A 25,076-nucleotide genomic window follows, 5' to 3' on the forward strand; every position below is an offset into this window, starting at 1 on the left:
GTGATGAAAAGGAAAGCTAAGGGGAAACTTTAAGTGCTATCTCCTGGGGACACCCCCATAACAAAGGCCACCTAATGCCCCTCCCCCACCCTGGCCCTCCTCTGATCTCCTCAGGGCCACTGCCCTGGGACAATACCAGGGGTGTTTCCCCCCTGGAGACTCAGACTGGCTCCTTAGGAGGGGCCCACACAGGGGTCCTGGGCAGGTAGGGGTGGGGGCTGAGGCACCCTTGAGGTCCTGCTTCTCCGCAAACATTTCCCAGGCCCCAGAGGACACTGCCAAGTGTCGCTTAATGGCCTCCTGCTGCTCTTTGCATTATTGATTGCAATACCTGCTTAGAAGCCTGAAAATGAGATTTTTTTTTCCTCCTATTGATTTTCCCGTCTTTTCCACAAGGCAAACACCCAGATCTCCCTTGACTTTGCACTGCTGAGGGTACTTGAGGAGGGCATGGTGGGGTAGGGGAGCAGTTGGGGTTCCCTCATTATCTTCCAAGGAACATGGGCAGCCCCCCACCCAGATAGCCTGTTGCAGAAAGGCTGGGGCCCAGGGATCAGAACTGCACCTTAGGGTAGAAAAGCCGGTCGACCTTGCATCTTAAGAAACACCTCAAGTTAACAGGATTTGAGGGGTGAAAAGGCCATTTCACCCATCTCCCATTCTGCACAGGAATCCAAATGGATAGTCAAATCCAAGGGAAGGCCCCAGATGGCTCTGTGGGGTCGGACTAAGAACTCCTCAAATTCTAAGAAGAAAGCCTGCAAATCAAGCCATCCTCCAGAATCCCATGCTCAGGAGAAAGATCAGGGAAGGGGCTGAGGATAGTTCTCTGGGATCAGAAAAAAAGTTGGGGAGAGGAGGCAGTTCCAGGGGCCTCAGGGTTGGGAGCACGGATTTTAGGGTCCCCGCACTAACACCTAAGCCCCCATTTGGTCCCTGACTCTCCCCTCCAGCATCCACAAGTGGGAATTCATTGAAGGCAGTGTTTCTCCAGTGTGGCAGGAGACCTAGGAAGAACCTACATCCATCTAATGGATTTTAAAATTTTTATGTGTCCATTTCAATGATAATTTCAAAAACAACAAATACCAGCACTTTGTGTAAAACCTGGATGACCTCATTACAGCTGAGCACGGAGCAGCCTGCCTGGTGTCCAGCCCTCAGCCTCTCTGCAGTGGGGCCCTACTCTGCTACCCCACTGGCCTGCTCCCCAGTGGTACCTCTGCCCCTGTGTCCCGGTACCAGACAAGCCTGCTACAAGCTGGTCTTCACACCAGCCCCAGTGACAGAAACTTCCCAGACATCTAGGTCCCCAAGAGGCTGGGATGTCCCCTCTGGGTGCCCCAAATCCTGAGAGCATCTCCCTAGATCAGCCCACTGCACCTCAAACTTAGGCTTGAAGTCACCCCCAAAGTCACAACCCACAACAGCAAACCATCAGGCACCATCTCTGCAGCAAAGCCAAGGTCAAAGGATGCCTGTGCCTTCAGCAATCAGGGGACCATGGAGACCCCACAGAGGGAGAGATGCTATTTGCCTGCCACCCCGCAATTGACCCCAGTTCTCATCTGTGCATGAGGACGGGGCAGGGGTCACAGGTGGGGCCTGCCTGTGAACAGCTGGGCCACTTGGTATCTCTCTGGGCTTCAGTCTCCTCATCTATAAATAAGGATAATATTTATCTCTGACTTATGGGTTTGATGTGAGGATTAAATGAATATAAATCCAGTGCTCAGAAGAGTGTTTGACGTGTACTAAGCGTGCGATGAATAGACGCTATTACCTATACCATGGGGGAGTCGAACCAGACAGATTTATAAAGTTTTGTCCAGTTCTAATGTTTGATTACATCTGAGATTGAACCCCAGGTCTAATGTTGATGACACCCCTGAACACTCCTGCATTAGCTATCACTCCCACCACAGCCACCAACTGTAACCATGCTGAACAACTCTGTGCTGTGAAATAAACGCTAACGTCTCCATTGTGCAGATGGATAAACTGAGGCCCAGAGCAATTGTAGGACTTGCTGGAGACCCTGGGGCTGTTTTAGGTCCCGAAGGAATCCATCCAGCTCTCCTGCTGCAGACCCACCCAGGGTCTTCCCCCTCAGCCAGCAGCAGCCCACCTGAGGCAGGTGGGAACGTTTGCCTCTGGCCAGGGGAGCAAAACACCTGAGTCCTGAGCGGCCCCTTCCTGCCTACTGGGCCTGCGTGGGGAGGACTACCGTCAAAGAGCCCTTTATGGCTCCTGTAACTGCTCTAACAAATGTCTTTCCAGTGGCAGTGGCTGGAAGCAGATTAATGTCTCCGTGGCCCTAACACTTCTCCAGCCCCCTTGGCCTGTCAGGTCATTACCGGCTGGTTTATAGTCATGAGGCCCTTTTCCAGTTCGCTAAACGGTTTGCATGATGAAGAGTCCGCAGGGCCTGAGCATCCGGGCCGCCTCTGTTGTGGTGGCACTGGCCGGTCACGGTGCTCCGCAGCACACACGTGTCTGGGGCGATGGAAGGTAGGCATGGCTAGGAGCACAGGCTCAGTGGTAAAAAGCCCGATGCCACCACTTACTACTTACTAGCTGTGTGGCCTTAGGCAAGATACTTCCCTGGGCCTCAGTTTCCTTCTCTGTAAAATGGGAACAATGGTAATAGGGTCTAAGGGTTTTTAAGCCAGGTCATGGAAAGAACCTGACAGAGTTAGCGTCTCGCCACTATTAACTCTGATTGTTATCATTGTCCTTATGAACTGTGAGTCCTGAGAGGGCAGGGGCTGTCCTGCCTACTACACGGTAGGTACCTGATAAATACGTGTTTGATGAACAAATGTAGGAAGTGTTTTTTGGGGCTGCATGGGTCTTTATAGATGGCAGGCTTCCTCGGCGGTGGCCCTTTTGACATCCGGGTGGGACCATTCTTTGTGGAAGGGACTGTCCTGTACATTTATCAGTATCCCTGGCTTCTACCCACTAGATGCCAGTAGTGCCTTCCCCAAAGCAGTGACGACCAAACATGTTTCTAGACGTTGCCAAATGTCTCCTGGAGAGCTCTCCCTCCCCCTTCCCCATTTAAAACCTCTGATCTAGCAACGTCTAACATTTTCATTTGAAAGAGGAAGAAGTTGAAGCTCAGAGAGGACAGTCACGCAGCAAATTAGTGGCAGAGCCAGGATTCAAACCCAGGTGTCCTGATTCTTGGAGTCAGGATCCAAGCCCAGGTTCCTGTGTTTCGTGGCTCCTTGGCAGAGCCCCTCCCATCGTCATGATCAAGGTTCCAACACAGAAGAGGCCAGTCCCTGTTGATTTACTCTTCAGTCCACTCATTCAGGTCCTGTAATGGGGCTGCTGGTCATGAGGGAGACTGGGTAGCCAGTTGTACAGTCCCTACCTACCCTGGTGACAGTGCATGGGCCTCTGTGACCAGCCCGAGGTGTAGACCAGCACTGACCTGCTTGTAGGGCACCCCTCTCTCATGAATTCACTCAAGTCAGAGGCTCAGCCGGCAAGAGTGGCCATGAGTGGCAGTGATCCTTGGTGCTCCAGGGTCAGCCTGGACTGAGACCCGCTTCTCACAGCTTCTAACCCTCTCAACCTCAGCCCCTGTATCTGTAAAATGGGAAAGATAATGGCAGCTACTGAAAAATCACAAGTACAACTGTCCCCACCATTCGTATCTGTTTGGTTCTGTGTTCACAAAGAAGAGAGGAAGTCGTCCCTCAGGTCGTCATAGTAAGTGACTCATCCAAAACTTTATGTATGACTCTTAACTTTTGGAATTTGTCTAGCTAGTGTGGACGGGCAGGTAAAGGCTAAGGGACCTGGCATGAAGATTAAAGGAGTAGACCAGTTCAAATTTATGAAACAATTTGTCACAGCATCCTTCAAGCAGTTTCAGGGGGTCTTATTCAACCCACACAACAACCTTGAAGAAGGTTCCGCTATGATCCCCATTTTACAGAAGAAATGCAGGCACAGAGAGGTCATCCATCCTGTCCAAGGCCCCACAGCTGGAACAATGGTGAAGCCAGGCCTGCCATTCCAGGACCTGTGCTCTGAACCTGCACGGGCTCAGCGTTCAGCCCTGCTGCTGCGACTACTGTGGTTACTGTTATTATAATGTTATCCTAGGTGAGGGGAAGGGTTAGTGATCCTCTAAGACATCTGATATTTTTCATAGGGAGAAGAATGTTGGGGCAAAAAGTGCTACTCTTCTAAGAAACTGGCAAGTTTCAGTGAAAGACAGATAATTATTTCTGTGTTTCAGGCAACACAGTCCCTGTCACTGTTACTTAATTCTGCCACTGTAGAGAGAAAGCAGCCATCCACAGTCCAGAAACAAATGGACTGGCTGTGTTCCGATAAAACTTTATTTATAAAATGAGTCAGTGGAACTGACTGGGCCCCAGGGCCATAGTTTGCAGACCCTCATCCTAAGAGAACTGCTATAATTAGGAAGTGTGCCTAGGCTTCCCTTCAGCCCAGGGTAAATGGCCCTAGATGTTTGGGGACATTCAGGGAAAGACTAGAGTGAAAGTGATAGGGTTGGCTCTGAGGCCCACTGATGGCTGGTCCAGAGGCTCAGTCTTGGGTTACCCCGTAAGCAGGAGGCCTTGGGAAGCCAAGTGTTCCAGAAAGCCCTAGAATATTTGGGGTATAGAAATGGAGACTAGGCCCTGGGGGACCCGAGTCAGTTCCGCTGCCCCTTCAATCAGAGCTTGCAGTGAGCAGCCAGAGAGTCAGGTTCTGGAAATCTCCAAGGCACACTCTCTCACATTTGAGACTAAATCTACACCTCCCAAGCCCACCCTGACTGGGTGGGTGGGTGTCTGACGTGACAAACAGGCTCACTTCATCAGGAAGGGTGTTATGGAATGATCACCAAGCAAGTAAAAATGGTGTTCAACAATGGTTGGCCAAGAAGTTTGTCACCTTGGGCTCTTCCAGAGGTCAGCACTGGGAGTGGGGATCTTGGTAGAACAGCATTTACTAAATTCCTACAGAGCTCGGTGGATAGTTCTGGGCTAATGTGAATGCTCTGCAAACTAATCTGATGCTCCCCTGGGCAGCCATGAGGCTTGGGCAGCTTCACCTCTCAGCTCCCTCATCCATGGAGTGAGAAGAATTTTAGAGACAGTTGGAGGATTGAGATCAATGTCCGAGAGCACCAGGCCCAGAACCCGCCACATACGCGGTGCTCTGTAATATTCCATGTTTCTTCCTGGTACAGTCAAACCTCTGAAGACACCAAGCCTTATAGGAAAATTTTAAAAGGAAAAATAGAATTGAGGAAAAAAACTAAGCATTAGTTTATCCTCCCCACCCTTCAGAAGCTAGGACAAGATGGCAATTACTCGCTTCAGCTGTGGCCTCTTCCTGTCTGACTTAGTGACCATGTTGCCCCATGTTCTATTCTGTTCTGTGCCGAGCACTGTTGGGGATGGGGGGAGATGAAAACGCTCCCTTAGGTCCCCCTCAGAGGCCCGTCCCCCGTCCTGGCCCAGCACACAGACTGCTCCGGCTTGCTTGCCTGTGTCTCTCCAGTACCCCATGTTCCCTGAGGGAAAGGGCTGTCCTTGTCTCCCCAGTGCCCATCATTCCCACAGTAGGTGCAGGCCAGCCTGGGAAGGCAGCAGCCCAGCAGCCCCTGACCCGTATGGCAAGTCACTGCCTGCCTTGGTTGTCCTCTGGAGCTGAGAGCCTGCTAATCTTTATTTGCTAAGCAAATTGTCTTAGGGCCGGGGCTGCTTCTGTCAATGACAGGCCTGCTGGGGCGGCGGGTGTGCTCTCCCCGGAGAGGCCCTGAAGCTGCAATGGGGGTCTGTCATCCCCATGATCCGTACCATCCAGGGCTCTGGTTCCCAGTCAGAGCTGTGTGTGACCCAGAGCCAAGAGACATGTAATGCCGAAGAGCCGGGGAATCTCCGTGATCTCCTTTGGCAGCAGTGACAGCCAGGGGAAAAGAATGCAGCCCACTCCCTCCGCTGCCGATTATTAAAAGAGGGCGGGCTCCCGCTCTGCCTTCCTCCCAGCCCATAATTCTTTTGCTGATGAGGCAATACATGTTATCTGTATCCCTTCACTTCCAGAAACAACTCCGTTCACTTCAGTAATTAATAGACACACCGCCCACCCAGGACCAAGATCTGCCAAAATAAATGAGCACCACTGGGCCCAGGTGCTATTCATGGAGCCCATGGCTCCTTCCTGTCAGATGACTTCCTTCAGGTGCTCTGCTCATGGGGCCTCCTTCTTGCTCATTCCTGCTAGAAGGGACCCATGCCTTCTCTGAACTTTCAGCAGGATGCCTCAGTCCCCAAGCAGCCTTCCCTATAGCTCCTTGCATCGTGTGTGATCACAGCTACTGGACATGATCTAATGTGATCAGGAACTTGCACACTCATCTGTAAATCCCCACAGAGCCTGGGTTAGCAACAGTCCCCTGTACATAAAATGAATTTTGTTTTGCTGGGTCAAAAACAGATCAAGAATTAAGATTGAGTCAGGCACAGTGGCTTATGCCTGTAATCCTAGCAGATCGGGAGGCTGGGGCAGGAGGATCACAAGTTCAAAGCCAGACTCAGCAACTTAGTGAGGCCCTAAGCAACTTAGCAAGACTTGTCTCTAAATAAAACATAAAAAGGGCTGGGGATGTGGCTCAGTTGAACCCCCCAGGTTCAAACCCTGGTAAAGAAAGAAAGGAAGGAAGGAAGGAAGGAAGGAAGGAAGGAATAAATTAAGGGTGGTCAACATACAACACCTGGACACTCCAATCACCATCCCTGATTTTGCATGGCTGTCTCTTTATCAATATGACATCTTGACTCACGTGTTCCCTCCTCTTGGGGTCCTTCCCCAGGCCCCTCACCTCACTCTATTGTCTATTTTCCTCAGTAAAAGGGATTATCCATGAAAACACGCAGCAGCCTGTTCCCTGCAGCAGCCTGTTCCCTGCCGGATCCCTAGATCAAGCACACAAGAAGCACAGGACACCAATTTACTAAACAATTGGCATGCATTCCCGAGTGAGTGATGACAGCAGCCAGTGCTCCAGGTCTGCTCCACCTGAGCCTTCTCCCTGCAGCGTGGTGGAGGACCCAGAAAGGTGCTCACTCTGACCCTCTCCCCGGGTAGCCTTTACAAGCTCTGCAGGGCTTGAACAGCCACCAGGCCTGGGCCCTCGTGCAGGCTGCAGAGCAGGGCCCCAAAGGCTGCCTGGTCCGCCCAGCGGTACACTGGAACCTCATCTTCCTGACTTGCTGTTGCCCCGCTGTCTCCAGGTCCTCTGTCTCTCCCTTGCCCTATCGGCCCCTTGATTTAAGGTGGCAACTCTTCCAAGGGAACAGCAGAACCTTAATAAGAAATCGGCCAGGGCTGATGGATGGCAGAAAGTTGGCACCAGCCTCAAGGTCGGAAGGAGTTATTTTAAACTATTCAGATTTACTAGGAGGGGAGCAAGTCAGAGGAGGATTTAGGAGCCTGCCTCCTAGCAAGACATGTGGCCCTGTCCCCGAGCAATCTAAGACAGACACTTCCTCTGCTATCCCCCGCCACCATCGCCTCTGCCCTGCTGCCCTGAGATGGATGGCAGGGTCCCTGGCATGAGGAATTTATTGGGGGCTGGTCATATAAATTTGCAGCCTGGGATTTGAACAGAACTTTGCCTCCCTTCCTCTCTGTGGAGCCCTTGTCCAAGGATGGGTAGTGGGAAGGGCGGTGCCTAAAGGGTTATGCCCTTCCTTGGCTGGCGGGTTGTCTGCAGGCTCCTGCAGCCTCTGGGACCCTGGCTCACCTAAGCACTCCTGATTAATTAGACCTACCCCTCGGCTCCATTATCTCATCTCCTCCTGGGCACTGATGTTCCAGCCCTTTAACCAGCTTGCTATCTTGCTGCCTTTTAGAGACTGCCTGGCCTCCTCTTCTTTCCCAGGAGCTGTATGGAGCTCCAGGCTCCTCTCTTTTCTGGAGTCTCTAGCCAGTCCGTCTCTGGTTACTCTTCAAGGCCCTGCCGCATCCTCACCCACTCCAGGGGGACCTTCCCTCATTCCCCAGGGAGACACAGATTCTGAACTGTGGGATCCTCTTTGCAGCATGAATGTTTACTTGCTGGTCAAGGCAGAGATGAGCAGGCAGCCTGTGTCCTTGACGAATTCCAAATTTTTGCTTGTAATATCCCCGCCTCCCAACTTCCTGCCCACCTTGTATTTCACGCCTGCCATTGTGAGACCCATAGTGGGCTCTCAGTCAGTATTTGCTGAACTAAATGAAATGAACAACTGAGTGGATCAGAAACTAACATATTTCCCTCACATAATTTTGGGTGCTGATCAGGTGGAAAAAGAGGTGATAGAGCTCCCCTCCCTTTTTGCCTATGAACATTTCAACTATATTGCAAAGTTTAGAGAAAATTGAAACAGTATATTCATCCAACAAATCTGAACATTCTTTATTTTTGTTACAGATGTTTTAATTTTAGATGCAAAACATTACAGAGTATAATGTGTAACCCTCCTCATCCTCTCCCTCTGTGTTTGTTATGTACTGGGGATTGAACCCAGAGGCACTTAACAACTGAGCCACATCCCCAGCTCTTTTTTGTATTTTTAAATTTTGAGACAGAGTCTCACTGAAGCTGGCTCTGAACCTGCAATCCTCCTGCCTCAGCCTCCCGAGTCACTGGGATTACAGGCATGCACCATACACTTACTACATATGAATATACCCATAAATACCATATTCATTATTTTGTATACTTTTAAACTTACATAAATGATACTGTATGATATGGATGCAGCTCTGCAACTTGCTTTTTTTTTCTCAGTATGATATATTTGAGATTCACCCAGGTAGACAGGTAAAGCGCAACTTCATTCATTTTAACTGCCGTGGAGATTCTGTCGTATGAATATATTACAATTTATCCATTACCCTCTTGAGGGGCCTCTATGCTGCATGTAGCTTTCCCCCATTACAAACAATGATTCAGGGCTGGAGAGGAGGGAACTGCAGGCTATCACCAGAGGAGAGTCATGAAATCAACCTGATAGGTCATGACTATCATTTTAAAGAATTAGGTAGAAGAGATTTTAAAAATATCAGTGTGTGCATTTGTATGCACTGAGACAATGTATCTGTTAATCTAGATTGTGGTAGAAAAAGGTTTGAAATGCCTGGTATTATGAGGTTGGTATTATCTTCAGCTTTATGGAAAATTACCAAATTCCTCCCTAAAATCATATTGCCAATTCACACGCTCACCAGCATCATATGAAAATATCCATTTGTCTGTATCCTTATTAATTATTGGAATTATTAGAAACCAATTGTCCTCATCCGTTGGGATGACGTGGTGGCAACTCTTGGTTGAAATCAGGATGTCCTTGATTGTCAGGGAGTGAGCATATTTTCATAGGCTCATTGCCCATCAGATATCCTTTTTCTGGGAACTGTGTGTTAATATTCTTTGCCAGTGTTTGAATTGGGTTGATCTTATTGATTTGTAGGATTGTTAAAATGTATTCTGGGTGTTAATCTTGAAGATTATATGTGTTGCAGATATCTTTCTCCCAGCCTGTGGCTTGCCTTTTTGCTTTATGCAGGTTTCCAAGGGCCTTTGCTAGCTCTAACACCCTGATTTGCAATGAGGCAAAAGGGAATCCATGTTCAAGAGGCCTTCTGGGGCAGAGTAAAGGCCTACGTCTTTCTGCATCCTCAGTAATCTACATATATCAGGCTTCTAGTAAATATTTGGTAACCATAAAACAACTCATTTAAAAATCCTATCAGAGCCGGCCCGCACAGATCCAGGCTTCCGGCAAGGGCTCTATGGGGACTTAATGAATTGATTGTGGTTTGGTTGCACTGTAAGAAAAGATTCAATGTTCAGGCAGAGAGATCAGAAGAATGCTTTCATTGTGAAAAGAACTTAGGTGTTACGGAAAGGACTTCCTGCAGGATGTCTATAAGGTATGGAAGAATCAGACTGGTGTCCAGTGTTCTAGGAAGCAAACATGGAGCTCTGACAGGTAGCTCTGAGCCTCTTGGCTCTTCCCACTCCTGGGAGCTCACAATGGCACAGAGTCTTCATATTTTACAGATGGGCCAAGAAAAAGTAAATGTTTTATCCCAGGTCACACTGAAAGGAAGGGCCAAGGTAAAGCCAGATCCTATGTCCACTGTCACTACCTGATAAAAGGTTGGGACCCAAGAGCAGTGGGGCTTTCAGAGACAGCAGATCCCTAAACTCTAGAGTATAGGGGAACATGCTGAACCACCTTGGGAAGAGGAGCCTATTTTTAATTCAAGGCCAGGTTTAAGTCTAAATATCTACAGATATATCTTGGAAGAGAGGAGAGATGGAGGGCAAAAAGTCACACTTAGAGGGACCTCTCAAGAAGAACAGGAATAAGCACTTCTGTGCCTTGAAGTCCACTTGACTCGGTTGGGAGCTGCTGGGAGAGGGGTAGAGGCAGGTCTTACTCTTCGCCACATGTCCAGAACCTCCAACAGTGTCTGGCACATGGAGGGCTTCAGAAATGTTTGGTGAATGAATGGATGGATGAACAGATAGATGCACAGATGGACACGGGAAACAGATGAAGGGATAGAAAGATGAATAGCTAGACAGAATGATGGACAGGTGGAGGCACACGTTGGTACCAAGTTGGACAAGGAGATGGCTGGCTAAACTGATGGACAGGATGAGGGAATGGGTGGAAAGATGGATGTTCCTTGATGGGAAAAAAACATAGGGAAGGATTGATCTCAACAGAACTTCTCAAGCAGGCAGCCAAACCTAGAAATCCTGTCTTGTTGCTAGAGCTATTCATAAAAAATATAGAGTGGCATGACTGCAAGAAATAATTGCTTCTAATTGGACTGAATTATTCTGGCCATATAGTAGACATATTTTTATAACTTTATTAATTATTCAATTTGAGGCCTATTACCCAGCCTGCCAGAATGGGCTTCCCTTATTAGAGGGTGACAGATCCCCGTTCTGTAGCTGCCTCTGCTGCTGTAGCACTGTTAGGCAGTGGCTGCCTGTTTGGGGGACCCACAGAGGTCTGAGGATTAGAGGTGGAAGGCAGGGCTGCCCCTGAAAGCGTGGGCTGGAAGTCGGAGATGTCAGGCAGTTGGACTGTCCCAAGTGCCACCCCCAATCCTGAGACATCCCATTGACAATCAGGTCTGCCTTTCCTGGTCTGGCCAGGGAGATGGAGGGTGTCAGGCCAGGACACATCCCACTTGGCCTCTCTGGGTCACCCCCTGCCCAGATCTATTCACCAATTCTTAATCACAGTGGGCTCCCTCCATCCAATCTGCTACCCACCTGATGCCAACAGAGCCTGCCTTATGTTCTTCAATAGCCTCCAGGCAGGAACAGGGGCAAGGGAACATGGCCTAGCTGGTCCAGAAGGGACAGGCTGGGGATGCAGGGCCTCCAGTGTCCCCTCTCTCCTCATCCCTAGACCCAGACCTGGCCGCAGGTAACTTGGGAGAAGAGTAGAGGCTCCCCTACTGGAAAGCAGTGCAGACTTAGATGATGCGAAAGGCAGGCTCAGGGACTGCCATGGCCTACAGAGCCACATTGGGCCACCGGCCTTGTTGTGAGGGCACCACACCATCTGCTTGGCCCGCTGTCCAGCCTGGCTCCCAGTCTTCTGGCAGTCTCTGCTCTGTCCACACAGACAGGCTCACCGCTCTGCTCCTTTGCTTACATGTCCACCTGCTGGGAATGCTTCTCCCTCCACGTCTGACCTCTGACACCTCAAACCGCATCCTCCCTGGGGCTCTGGTTCCTCCACCTTCCGGGCATCTTTCTCATCTCTCCAGCCAAACGTGATCCCTGCTTCCTGTGAAGGACCCTGGCCTCACATTCCCATTCCTTCGGGCCCATGTGTGAGATAAAAAGCTCTGGAGAGTCAAGCGGCATGGCTTTGACTTCACTCATGCCTCCAACAGATCCCCACCCTCTTCCCCAGTCCCAGCCCCCCACTAGGGCATCATCCAGGAAGAAGGAAAGATGTGATCAAATGGGAGAGCAAATCCCCTGGATCCTTCTTAACCCATGCGGGGTGCCCACCATATGCCTGGCAGCAGGAGGAGCTCTGGGTCAAGAGACAGGTAAAACCTGGGTCCTGCCTTGGAGAAAGTCTCAGGGGACAGGAGATGACAGGGAGCAAACACAAATATCCAGGGTGGCGAGGAACACAGGGGTCATGTGCACAGCCATGGGAATCAGGAAGGCTTCACAGCAGGGGTGGCTTCCGAGCTGGCCTTGGAAGACAAAGGGCAATGGAGAAAAGAGGGCTGAGGGAGAAGAAGTGTGGAGTGGGAATGATGGGATGAAAACTAGGCCAGCAGCAGCTGCAGAGGGGCCTTGAAGGCCTGGCCAAGGAGCCCGGGCCCTTTCCTGCAAGCAGGCAGCCGCTGGTGGGGAAATGACAAAATGACACAGCCCCGGGGCATTGTGGGAAGGTTTGGGGGGAGGGACAGCCGAGTTTCAAATATGGTCTCCCAGAGAGGAGAGGCATGTGGCACATGTGGCTGAGGTAGGAGGATTGCAAGTTCCAGACCAGACTCATCAGGGAGACCCTGTCTTGAAATAAAAAATAAAAAGGACTGGGGATGGGTGCAGCTGAGTGGTAGAGCACCCCAGGGTTCAATCTCGAGTACCAAAAAAAAAAAAAAAAAAGTGAGCCAGAATGTTTAGTTCAAATCCTAGCACTGCCACTTGCAGAGTGCCCATGGGCCTCAGTTTCCTGGACTGGACGATGGGGATAACAATGGTGAATTCCTATAGGACAGGTGGGGGGCAAGTGCCAGGTGTGAGTTAGAGGGTCTCTAAGCAGGAGTAGTGAAGCCCTGAAGGCCACCTTCCCGTTGGCCTCTTCCACGGTACTGCCTTCTAGTAGAAAAACTCCCCAAGAGCTCAGATTCTGGCGCAGCCAAGTGACCTTGGAGACTTACTAAGCTGCTTGGGCCTCGGCCTCACCCACAGGGCAGGAGTCTCAGTGCCCCAACTCACAGGCTGTGGGAGAATGGACGCAGGCCATCGTATGTCCACCTCTAGCAGCACACGGCATGGCCAGGGCTGGCTGGGACTGGCTCACACTCCTGGGCACAGAGCCACCTTCCATCCCAGGAGAGGCTGCACCTGCTCCTTCCCCTCCCCAGCAGAGTCCCAGTTCGTGATTCCCTCCCCCGGAATCAGGTCTCCCAAGAAGCCCTGCTCGTGCGCCCCTGCAGGCACAGGCTGTGTTCTTGTGAAGGGGGAGGCGTGACGGCCTTTTCGTGCCTGCGTGGGGCCGGGGAGAGGTGCCTGCACTGGCTGCCAGCCCCACATGACGGTGCCAGCTTGCCTCCTGCCACTCTGTTCTACTTCTGTCACATCCTAGGTGGGCTCTCCCACCCCTCCCCCTCACCAGTCTTGAGACTCCCTGAGTGTCATTTATTTATTAATTTCCCTCTCAGGGAGCAGATGGCTGGACTTGAGTTGGGCAGAGTGTATGGCCCGCCTCCACCAGAACACCCCTGCAAACGTGCAGTTCCCACAGACCCCAGGCTATCCAGTTTCTGGCTCTCTTGGTTACAAAAATTGAGTCTCCGTTCAGGCCACACATGCTGTGGCCCAGATGCTACTTGTTCCAGTACCTCCCTGTCTCTGAGAGGCAAGGGGAGAGGAGGTGAGACTGCGGGGCTGCTCTCTCTCCAGGCATAGAGCAGTGGCTCCTTCTGGCCCTCTGCCCAGGGCTGCCTCCCCAGGACCTGAGAAGGACAGGGGCTAGGCACAGAGCTAGGCCCTGGACTCCCTAGGGGGCACCTGAGGGATCTGGGAAGGTCTCCTTCCTTCCCTGGTGGGCATCATGGCAGGGACATGACCCAATCCAAGGGTAGAGAAGGGGTGAGGCGGACCGCTGCCTTCAATCCTGTGTCCTGAGTCTCCATGGGCCACCCCTGACCCAGCCTCATCCTCATCCTGACAATGGGCTGGGCCACATGAGGCCCCAGAATCTGCTCCTTCTCATTCCCCATGAAGGAGGCTATAGAGGGGGGCAAACCAAACTTTTCCTCAGGCTTAGCATGGCCAAGGGCTGTGGTGTCAAAAAGAGGGAGGTGGGCCCCCAGGACGGCGATAGCAGACAAGAGCAGACAGGCAGACCTGCTCTCTGGCTGTCCTTCCCCTGCAGCCCCAGTCCCCAGGTCTCAGCACTGGGACAGGCCTGTGCTCTTCTCCACCCTCCTCACGGGCTCTTCCATTCTCTACCACGTGCTCCTCTTGACTACATTTGTTCTCACATCTGTCCTCTACAGCCTGTGGAAAACACCAGAAAGACCCAGCGCTGGGACCTCAAGCTCACCCTCTCTGGGCCTCACTTTCTGCTTCTAACGTGGGGATCACAGCTGTGCCTGGCTCCTTCCTTCCCCCACTTCCCATGACGGCTCTGGGGCCATGCAGGTCCCTCTCACTCAGAAGTCAGCACTTCCGCCTCTCCCTCCTCCTCCTGGGGCTCTGTGCTCTCAGCTCCATGTTTTCTGAGAATGGGGCTCTGCCCTCCTTCCTCACCCCTGAGCCCCGCCTTCAGCCCTGAACCCTTGGCAACACTGGCCTCTGGAAAGTGCTCAGTGCTGTGCATTAAATGGACTCAAGGATGGAGCTGCCGAGGCCAATGGCCTGGCTACCGAAGCCCTTTTTGTTCAACATTGGAATTCTGGGGGGAAGAGCAGCTCCTCTTGCTCACAGACCTTGAAAAAGCATTTGCCGCGCGTCTGCAGCTCCCTTCTGTCCCCGTCACAGTGGCTGCACCCCAGCACGCGGGGCCGACACGGAGCCTCCATTCTGGGGAGGCCCACGGGCACGGCAGATGCCGGCAGAAGGCAGCCCAGGCAGGCCTGCAAGGGGCCCTGAGCTGGGCAGAGCTGCACGCGAGGAATAGCAAGTGTAATTGCTTTGTGGTGATTCATCTGAAGTTGCTTTAACCTTGGCAGCCCGCTCAGTGTAGTGAAAAACACACCCCTGGAGAGAGCTGCGGCCTCAGGTTGGCATGGTGCCCTCTGCATACCCACTCCCAGGAGAGCACCAGCCTTATCTGGGTAACCAGGGGCTCCCCGGGAGATCCGCCTGGGGAGAAGAGGATGTGTCGTGAGGTCACCCCCCATGGCTGCTCCACCTTTCTGCTCCTCTCCAAGAGAGACACTCACAGGAGGAACGTGGGGGTCAGCGGGGCAGGAGAGGAGACTCACCAGCCCTCAGCAAGAAGGTAGCCAGGGCCCTGGCTTAGGAAAGCTTGTCCTGGATTTTGACTTCCCCAAAATAGCATCCCAGCATTTTTGAGCTGGAAGCTCCATGCTAACCTTCTCAGTTAAGGAAACCAAGAACCACAGAGAGGAAAAGATTCACCCAGGGCTGCCCAGGCAGAGGTGCAACTAGCAGACAGCTTTCCTGTGAGAGACAGTGGGTCCTGCTGAGCACTGAATGCTTGCTTCCCCCAAATCCCTATATTGAAGCCCTGATTCCCAGTGTGGTGGCCTGTGGTGGTGGGGCCTTTGGGTGGGACCCTCATGATGGGATTAGTGCCCTTATAAGAGATGTGAAAGAGATGATGTCCCTCTCCACCACATGAGGACACAACAAGAAGGTGGCCATCTGCAAACGAGGAATCAGGCCTTCGCCAGAAACTGAATAAGCCAGTACCTTGACCTTGGACTTCTAGTCTCCAGAACTGTGCAGAAAAATGTTTGTCATTTTTGTTACAGCAAATTGAAGTGACTAAGACAACTTCCATGTCCTCAGAGGCTGATGGAACTGCGGGAAGAAACAAGTTCAGCTTCCCAGACATGCCACTGATAGTTGGATGACTCTCAGAAGCGACTCCATTTCCCTGAGCGTTGATCCCCTCATTTGTGAAATGGAATGACACATGTGACCTCTCCAGGCTGCAGGCACATTATGAGATGATTTCTGTGAAGCATCTGCATGCACGGGGAACACGGCCCTGGGCCACCTTCTTCAGCAGCCCCTCATGCTTCTTTCCTCCCTCCCCTCCCCCACCACCGGTGTCGGCTCTCCCCACTTCCTTGTGTGGCAAGGAGCCCCACAGTTTTGACAATGGCCCTATCCACCCGACCTAAGTGGCGGACCCACTCCCACCCCGGGTAACCCTGGATGTCCATCTCCTTTTCAGCCCCTTCACCTTCCGGGACCAGAGGTTGGAACCCTGACCCACATCCTACACCTTTGCTCTGCCTCTGGTGTCCTGTACTGCTGAGCTATGATGTCCTGTTCACTTGAAAGAATGTGCCCAGCATCCCAGACACAGGGACCCTTCCCTCATGTACCACAAGGAAGACGGCATGGTGGACCTCCCTGGAAATCTCCAATCTCAGTGCCATGGCCTGACCAGTAGCCATGGGTATGGCCTCCAGGCCTGGATAGAAGAGGAACCAGGAGGGTTCAAACCTCAGGTCATCTGTGCAAAATCTATAGAACACCTTGGCCTCTTTGCTTTGCTATGACGAAACCCATCGCCTCTAAGCAAATCCACCCCTGAACTCCCACAGTATCCTGAGGAAGACCAAAGGCACCAGAAAGAGGGAATCCAGGAGCACGTTACAGCTCCGATGCTCCATGGCTTGGTCACATCAGGCACGTTTCTTCCTCTCTTTAGGCCCCAGTTTGCATGGAAGGGGTAGACCAGATAATTTCTGAGGCTACTCCCAGCTGTTGATTCAGAGGCTTCGATTATTTAAATTGGGAGATCCTGATGAACAGAAAATTAAGTTCTGGGATCTCAGACCACACTTCCTAGCACTCCAAACCAGGAGTACGTGGATGTAGAGAAGGTCCATGGAGGGAGCAGCAGGAAAGCAGAACGCTGAGCCACAGCAACATGGGGTCAGAGATGCTCTGGGTCAGCATCTCTAGGTCAGCGCTGAGCACTGTGGGAAGACACAGAGGCCTGGGAGCACCCAAGATGAGATAGAGTGGGCTGGACCAGAGCCCGTAGCAATCTGGGGCAAGGAGTCCAGGCACAGACGGCAGGGACATTGCAGACAGCCCGGCCTGGTGGATGGAAGTTAATCCCAGGGCGCAGGTGGAGAAAGGGTGCCAAGCCCTGGAATCTCTCTAAGCCAACTTTGCAAACCGTGACCAGCCCTGGGAGGCCTGATTCTGATTATGGTCTTCCTGCAGTTTTCACTGCTTCTCCACTTTCACCTCTAAAGTAATGCTGCTCTTGGGGAGGCCTGGGGGCAGAGGTCAAATGATCATATTGGTGTTTTTTTTTCAATAAATGCTGATTATACATTTTATTCTACAGTAAATTTGGCTTTATTGTAATCTAAGAAACAAAGATTGATTATGAAATACATGGTGAAAAACTTAAACCCTATAGCTTTAAGAATCTCTAGTTCATGTTTCTGCAATAAATGGTGTTGGGAAAACTGATACTATGTGCAAAAAAGAAAAAAAGAAACAAATAAAGAAAAGGAAAATTAGATCTTTACCTTAAAATATATTTTAAAATTAACTCAAAAATGGATCAAAGACCTAAACATAAAAGTCCAAGCTATGATACTCTTAGAAAAAAACATTGGAAAAAAGCTTGATGACATTGAATTTGGTAATGATTTCTTGTATATGACACTAAATACACAGGCAGCAAAAGAAAAAATGTTAAATTGGACTTCATTAAAAAAAAAAAAAAACTTTTGTGTATCAAATGACACTGTATCAGTAGAATGAAAAGGGAATCCACAGAATAGGAAAAAAATATTTTCAAATCATTTATCTGGCAAGGGCTTAATATCAAAACAAGTAAAGAACTCCTGTAACTCAACAAAATCAAACAACTTGATTTAAAAGTGGGCAAGGGACTGGAATAGACATTTCTCTAAAGAAGATATATAAAGAAGATACAAATGGCCACAAAGTACATGAAAAGAGAATCCACATCAAAAATCACCAGGGAATGCTGATCAAAGCCACAGGGCAATACTTTCACACCCATTAAAATGGCCTTATTAGAAAATAACAAGGGTTGCTGAGATTTCTTCTCACTCTAGTCAAATCGGCAATTACTGAGAATACAAGTAACAATAAATGTCGGTGAGGACGTGGGGAAAAAAGTACACTCATAAATTGATGGTGGGACTGCAAATTGGTACAACCACTCTGGAAAGCAGTATCGACACTCCCTAGAAAACTTGGAATGGAACCACCTTTGACCCAGCTATCCTACTCCTTGGTTATACACAAAGGCATACTACAGTGATACAGCCATATCAATGTTTATAGCAGCTCAATTCATAATAGCTCAATTGTGGAACCTACCTAGATGCCCTTCAATAGATGAATGGATAAAGAATCTGTGGTATATATACACAATGGAATATTACTCAGCCTTAAAGAAGAATGACTTTTGCTAGTAAGTGGATGGATCTGGAGACTATCATGCTAGATGAAATAAGCCAATCCCCCCAAAACCAAGAGCTGAGTGTTCTCTCTGATATACAGATGCTAACACAAAATAAGTTGGGGAAGGGAAGAACAGAAGTTCAGTGGATTAGACAAAGGGGAGTTAAGAGAATAGGGGGAATGGGAATAGGAATGACAGTAAAATGAATTGGACATAAATTTCCTATGTTCACATATGAAAATACATGACCAGTGTAACTCCACATCACGTACAACCACAAGAATGAGATCCTCCATGTATGTGTAATATGTCAAAATATACTCTACTGTCATGTATCATATCTAAAAAGAACAAATAAAAAAAAAAATAACAAGTGTTGGAGAAGATGTGGAGAAATTGGAACCCTCATGCACCGCAGGTAAGAATGTAAAGTGGTGCAGCCACTGGGGAAAATTGTATAGTGATTCCTCAAATAATTAAACGTGGACTTACCATATGATCCAAAAACTCAACTTCTGCTTCTATACCCCCCCAAAATGGAAGCAGGAATTCAAACCAACATTTGTACACCTATGTTTACAGCAGCATTATTCACAGTGACCAAAAGGTAGAAGCAACTCCAGTGTCCCTCCCAAATGTCCATTGTCATCTGAATGGATAAGCAAAATGGGATCTCTAAAAGGAGTATTATTCAACCTTAAAAAGGAGGAAGTTCTGACATGCTATAACATGGATGAACCTTGAAAACACTATGCTAAGTGAAATGTGTCAGTCACAAAAGGAGAGATGCTGTGTGATTCCACTGTAAAGTACAGAGTAGTCAGAGTCCCAGAGACAGGAAGTAGAATGGTGGCTGCCAGGACCGGGGGAAGGGAGGAATGGGGAGTTAGCATTTAGTGGGCACAGAGTTTGAGTTGGGGAAGATGAAAAGTTCTACAGTTGGATGGTGGTTAATGGTTGCACAACAATGTGAATGCACTAATGTCACAGAACTGTATGCTTAAAACTGGTTAAAATGGGAAGTTTTAGAGTATGGATATTTTATTGCAATTAAAAAAAAAAAAAAAAGTCTCCAGCAAACACATACTTTAGTCTGGGAAGCACTGACGTAACAGGTCCCGGGCTGGCCTAAGAGTGTAGGCATATTTCTTAGCTGGTAAATGTTTTGCTTTAATTTGTAAAGATGGGTGAGAGCCAAGTCAGCCAGGGGTCCTCACGCCATTCAAGATGAGAACACATTGGACTTGGCAGGAGCCACTGCTGGTGGCCCAGTGTGGTTGCTGGCTGCAGTCCTGTTTGGCCCAGTGTCTAGGGAGTGAGGAGGGGTCACCTGACGGGAGGACACTGCTGAGCATTCCCTGTCCTGCACTTTCTCCTGTGCACATGAGTGAGGCACTCTGGGGGAGCCTAAGTATGTGGCACACAGTGCGGAAATGGTCGGGCAGCCTTCTCTCTCTGTCTACCCAGCCCTTCTGGGAGCCCTGAGACCAAAACCAAAATCCCAGTCCATAGTCCAGAACCCAAACTGCAAAGCACCATGGGAGCAGAGAAGTAGGACCCAGGAAATACAATAATTAAATAATATAATGAAAGCTTAAATTTCCAAGTTAATTCTTGGGTATCATTTATAAAAGTTAACAGGGCATATTTAATTTAGGAATTGGCTCACGTCCTTCTCTTTACAGCTCAAACCTCATAAATGAAATATACTGGATCATTGCCCAGTACGGAAATAAAAGTTATGAATAATGTTTCTATCTCAATCATTGTCAGTGCTTTAATATTCCTAATTACTTTAAAAAGCTAGATATTCAATATAGGAAAACTTCTTTTCTTTTTATCTCCACTTGTGAGATTAGCACAATTTAATAAGAGTCACTCTGTCGTCTTTATTCAGTATAAACTGACATTTCATCCTTTTACTCTTCATTATTATATGGGATCGAGGTTTATGACCAAGCGTGTGGCCACTCCATTTCCCCGTATGGGTCCATCTAACAGCCTGGAACGATCCACAAAGCTGACGTGTCTGCCTTCTTCTTTTATGGAGCAGAAAGAAATTAGTCGAGGCCTTAAAGAAATTAGGCTATGGGGTCATAAGTCTGTAAAAGAATGAAAAGCCCTACCCCTACCTCGGTACTAGAGTTGCCTGCTTCAAGACTGTCAAAGTCATAAATCCTTTGGCAGCCAAAAGGGCAGGGCAGGGGCAGGGAGTAGGATGATGTATTTTTATACCCTTCCCTGCCACATCCATGAAGTTATCCTAAGGAGAACCTGGATCTCGTGGGCCTTTTATGCATAAGAAGGATTGCTGCAGCCTTTCACACAGGGCCACGGGTCCTTCTTCACATGTCCATAAACCCAGAATCTCTAAAAAGTCCAAAAAATATTTTTGAAGTTCTGCACAAGAATTCACGTAGAGGTAAATCTACAGGGAACTGATTTGAGGTTCCATCTTTATGTCACTAGATCTGATCAGTCGTATGTCACTTCAGAAATATTACTGTTTTACTCAGGGTGCTGCCCAGATCCTGTGGGGGTAGCTCACAAATGTCAGGGCCACCACATACTTTCTAAACCGTGGGAAGTTCTTCATTCTGAGACCAACAGGCACAAGGGTCCTTGGGGAAAAGATGCTGGGCACAGAAGAGTGGAGAATCACAAAGGACCTAAATGCTCATCAACAAGGGGCTGGTTAAATACATTTGGAAATCCATGGGATGAAATTTTATAAGGCCATTAAAAATTTACAAGTTGATGAAGGAAATGAGCACATGACTTAAAGGTGAATTTTAAAAGCAAGTGATAGACTAGCACATACATGGGGTCCAGACCTGGTTCTATGTGCAATTGTGTAGAGAAACCATGGATGGTGGGCGAAGCACCTAGGCCCCAGTGGTAGTTACCTCTGGGTGTGTGGATTTCACCGTTTTTGTCTGCCTTTTCCATGCAATTTGACGTTTCTTTTTTTCTTTCCTTTTTCTTTCATTGTTTCTTTTTTTTTGGCACCAGGGATTGAACTCAGGGGTGCTTAATCACTGACTCACATTCCCCAGCCCTTTTTATTTTCTATTTTGAGACAGGATTTCACTTAGTTGCTTAGCCTCGCTCAGTTGCTGAGGCTGGCCTTGAACTTGCAATCCTCTTGCCTCAGCCTCCCAAGGACGTTCCTTTTAACACAAACAGGTATAGCTTAAGAGACAGGGAGAAAAAACAACCTAGGCTCCTCTGCAAGGGTGTCATATGTACAGACCCCATTCAGAGGCCTCCAGAGATACTCACTGCATTGACTGAGACACCTGTCCCCGAAGACATGGCCCTGTAGAGACCCTAAGACACTGAAGAGCACAGGTATCCAACCGAACAATAACAAGCACGCAAGCTCAAATGGCTCAAAGAAAACCTGATAACAATTAGTTTTTTTGTGGCTGGTTTCTCTGCCTCCACAACCATACCTCAGGGCCATACTTTTTAGGTAGATCCCTCCTTCCCCTGTGAGCAATCATGTTTTCACATCAAATATCTATTTCAACCTTAGACTATATCAACAGAGGGAAGGCGAGTGTAATAATTAAGAGTTCCAATCAGGACCCAGGTTTTTGCTTGAGAGATAGTCCCAATTATACCATTTACTAGCTATGTATTTTGGAAGTTCTCTTTTGGGGGGCTGGGGATTGAATCCAGGGGTGCTTTACCACTGGGCTACATTCCTAACACTTCCTAAATTTTATTTTGAGAGGATGTCACCAAATTGTCCAGGCCGGCCTCAAACTTTAAATCCCCCCCCCCCCCCACCGCTTCATCCTCCTGAGTAGCTGGGATTACAGGTGTGTGCCTCTGCACCCAATTCTTTTGGAAATTCTTTAACCTCTTTATGCTTTAATTTTTCCATTTGTAAAATGGGTCTAATAATTCCTACATTATAGGTTTGCTGTGAAGATTAAATGAGTAGATAGGCAAAGGACTGATACATAGTAAAATTCAGTTTATGGTAGCAGTCTCCATTATAATTTTCCACTGCTCAGACCAAGGCTGCAGGTGTGTGGTCAGGTGTAGGAATGATTTTTAAGAAGAATAAAGGCCAGGGGCTGGAGTTGTGGCTCAGTGGTAGAGCGCTCGTCTAACATGTGCGGGTCCCTGGATTCGATCCTCAGCACCACATAAAAATAAAATAAAGGTTTTGTGTCCAACTACAACTAAAACAAACAAACAAACAAGTATGTATATATAAAGAATAAAGGCCACAGGCACTGGGAAGAAACCAGACGGGAAGACAGGTCGGTGATGTCATAAGAGAATCAAAGCAGGTTAGAGAAGAAAAGCAGGGGGAGGAGGTGCAGGCTGTCTTCTAACACCTGAAGGGCTGACCTGGAAGGGACCCTGGTGTCCTCCACTCCTCCCCAGCAATGGCTATCAACTGCTCTGAGATGACTGTGTACACAGAGCTTGCAGCCTTGTCCAGAGAATTTCTGCGGAGAAATTGGAATGGCAAGGAAGGTCCTGGTGACCCGTCACCCTGCCTGGCCTTTAGCATGAGTGAGAAGTCACCAGTAAACCCAGAGGCAGAGCTACACTGCACAGAAGGGAAACCTCCCCCTGGATAGACCCCCAGTCAGAAGTGCCTCCCAGCAGCAGCGAGCAACCTGTCACTAGAGGGACGCAGGCAGAGGTCGGTGAGCTCTTAGGAGGGCATTTAACCTTCTGTGCCTGAACAACACTGCAAGTGAGAATCTATGGGTGCCCCCTTGACCCAGTGATGCTGGGCTCCATCTTTTAGGACTTCCTGTGGGTTCAGTAATACATGCCTTTGAATGGACCCAGGAGTGGTGGCCCTTCGGCCCATGCAGGTGGATCTAATGGAGAGGAAACAGCTTGTGGGTTTCTGGGCACTGAGTCTGATGACTGCGCTGGGGGTTATTAGACAGCACAGCGTTGTACTGGTGAGTAACAGGGCTGCTTGCCTGTGTGTCTGGTACCCTCACTCTGGGGCGAGACCTATCTGAGTCCTGTTCATCAGCGCAAGAACTAACCACATTTGCACTGATTGGTGATTCACATTCGCCCGGGGTCCCTGAGAGGCGGGCTGCGGTTCAGTCTGTGACGCGCTGCCCCTGGCAGGGAGCCAGCAGTAGACCATCCCAGGAGGGCTCTCCTCCTCCAGCTTAGATGGTTCTTCATCAAAGATTCATTGTAAGCCATGTTATGGGAAACAAAGCATGGACTAGGGGGGAGCCTTTAGACATGTCACCCAACACATTTCCTGTAGTTCTAGTCCACAGAAAACTGGTTGAACGTGCCCTGAACTCACATGTCCCTGGGGTTCACTTTTCCTTGTCTGGCCCTCTTCTTGGTGACAGCCCACCTCAAAGTGCCAGACCAGGTGAAAGCAGGAGACCACCATGGCCACTGGGGAGTCTTCACACTTTAGAGAGGGTCTCTTGGATACCCCAATTGGATCCTGGGTTCCCTAGGCCAAGATAATCACCAAGACACAAAGCCACACACCCAGTGGCCTTGCTTTGGCCAGCATGTTCTCAGACTCTGGGAGGACAGGGGGCTCCACACAAGGCCTTTGGAAAAAAGGACCATAAGTAGGGCTGGGGTTGTGGCTCAGTGGCAGAGAACTTGCCTCGCACATGGGAGGCACTGGGTTCGATTCTCAGCACCACATGAAAATAAGCAAACAAAATAAAGATATTGTATCCATGTATAACTCAAAAAATATTTAAAAAAAAAAGAAAATAAAAGGACCATAAGAGGAAGCTTCCACCCCAGCAGAGGGAGTGAGAGAGGGCAAGAGACCCCAGGAGACCAGCATGGACCCAGGTTCTCATGACTTGCTCTCTCCGGGTTTTCATGACCATCACAGTCAGTATGGGGTAAGGAACGTGGAGGTGGCTCCCCAAGATGGGTAAATTGTGGGGCTTAGATCCCTAGTGGATTAGCTTGGCTGTGGTGTCTACCCAAGTCACCATTAAAAAACACTCTACCCCAGAACAAAGCCGGAAGGAACTTGGGCTTCAGCACTAGTCAGGGCCTTTTGAAAATCAAATAAGATGGTGACATTAACCAACCACTGACTGACTGCAGAGTGTGCCCATGGAAAGGGGTCACTGGGGGAAATGAGTGGAGAGGGGAAGGATCTTTATTCAACTTGGGTCTTGGAAGAGAATTCCCCAGGTAGCTGCCAGGTACACCTCATCCTCTTGGTGACCAGCCGCATAGTAGAGATGACACCCCAGGCTATTGTGGGTCACTGGTTAGCCCCAAGAGCACTCTCCTCATTCCATGTTCACCAGGAAGCTTCCCAGGAGAATGTGAACCATCTATGCACAAGGATGAAGGAACACAATGACCTGCTCCCACAAGCGTCCCCTTCTCCTACCTTTAGGGGCACAGAGATATCTCAGTGTCCACCAGTCTCATAAATCAGTCCCCCTGTGCCTCTGTGGACACCCAGAAAACTAAGCCTTTGTACCAGCAAAGCCAAGGACAAACTAGATCACGGTAACCTCCAGCGCCTGCACCCTTGGGCAGCACCCCAAGTTCACTTCAATTCGCAAAGACCATCCAGAGGTATTCCATCCAAAGTCACAGTAGTACAGATGGCCCCACAATTCCTTATTTTAAACACACAGACCCTCATAGACCCCCCCTAAACCACCA

General features: G+C 49.3%; 1 protein-coding gene across 7 annotated transcripts in view; it reads right to left on the reverse strand.

Annotated features, from left to right (window-relative positions):
• The window catches only part of Megf11 (multiple EGF like domains 11), a 211,200-nt gene that overhangs the window by 145,598 nt on the left and 40,526 nt on the right, over positions 1–25,076 (reverse strand). The window lies entirely within an intron of this gene.

The sequence above is a fragment of the Marmota flaviventris genome, chromosome 2 (assembly GCF_047511675.1).
Source record: "Marmota flaviventris isolate mMarFla1 chromosome 2, mMarFla1.hap1, whole genome shotgun sequence".
In the NCBI taxonomy this organism is placed as follows: Eukaryota; Metazoa; Chordata; class Mammalia; order Rodentia; family Sciuridae; genus Marmota; species Marmota flaviventris.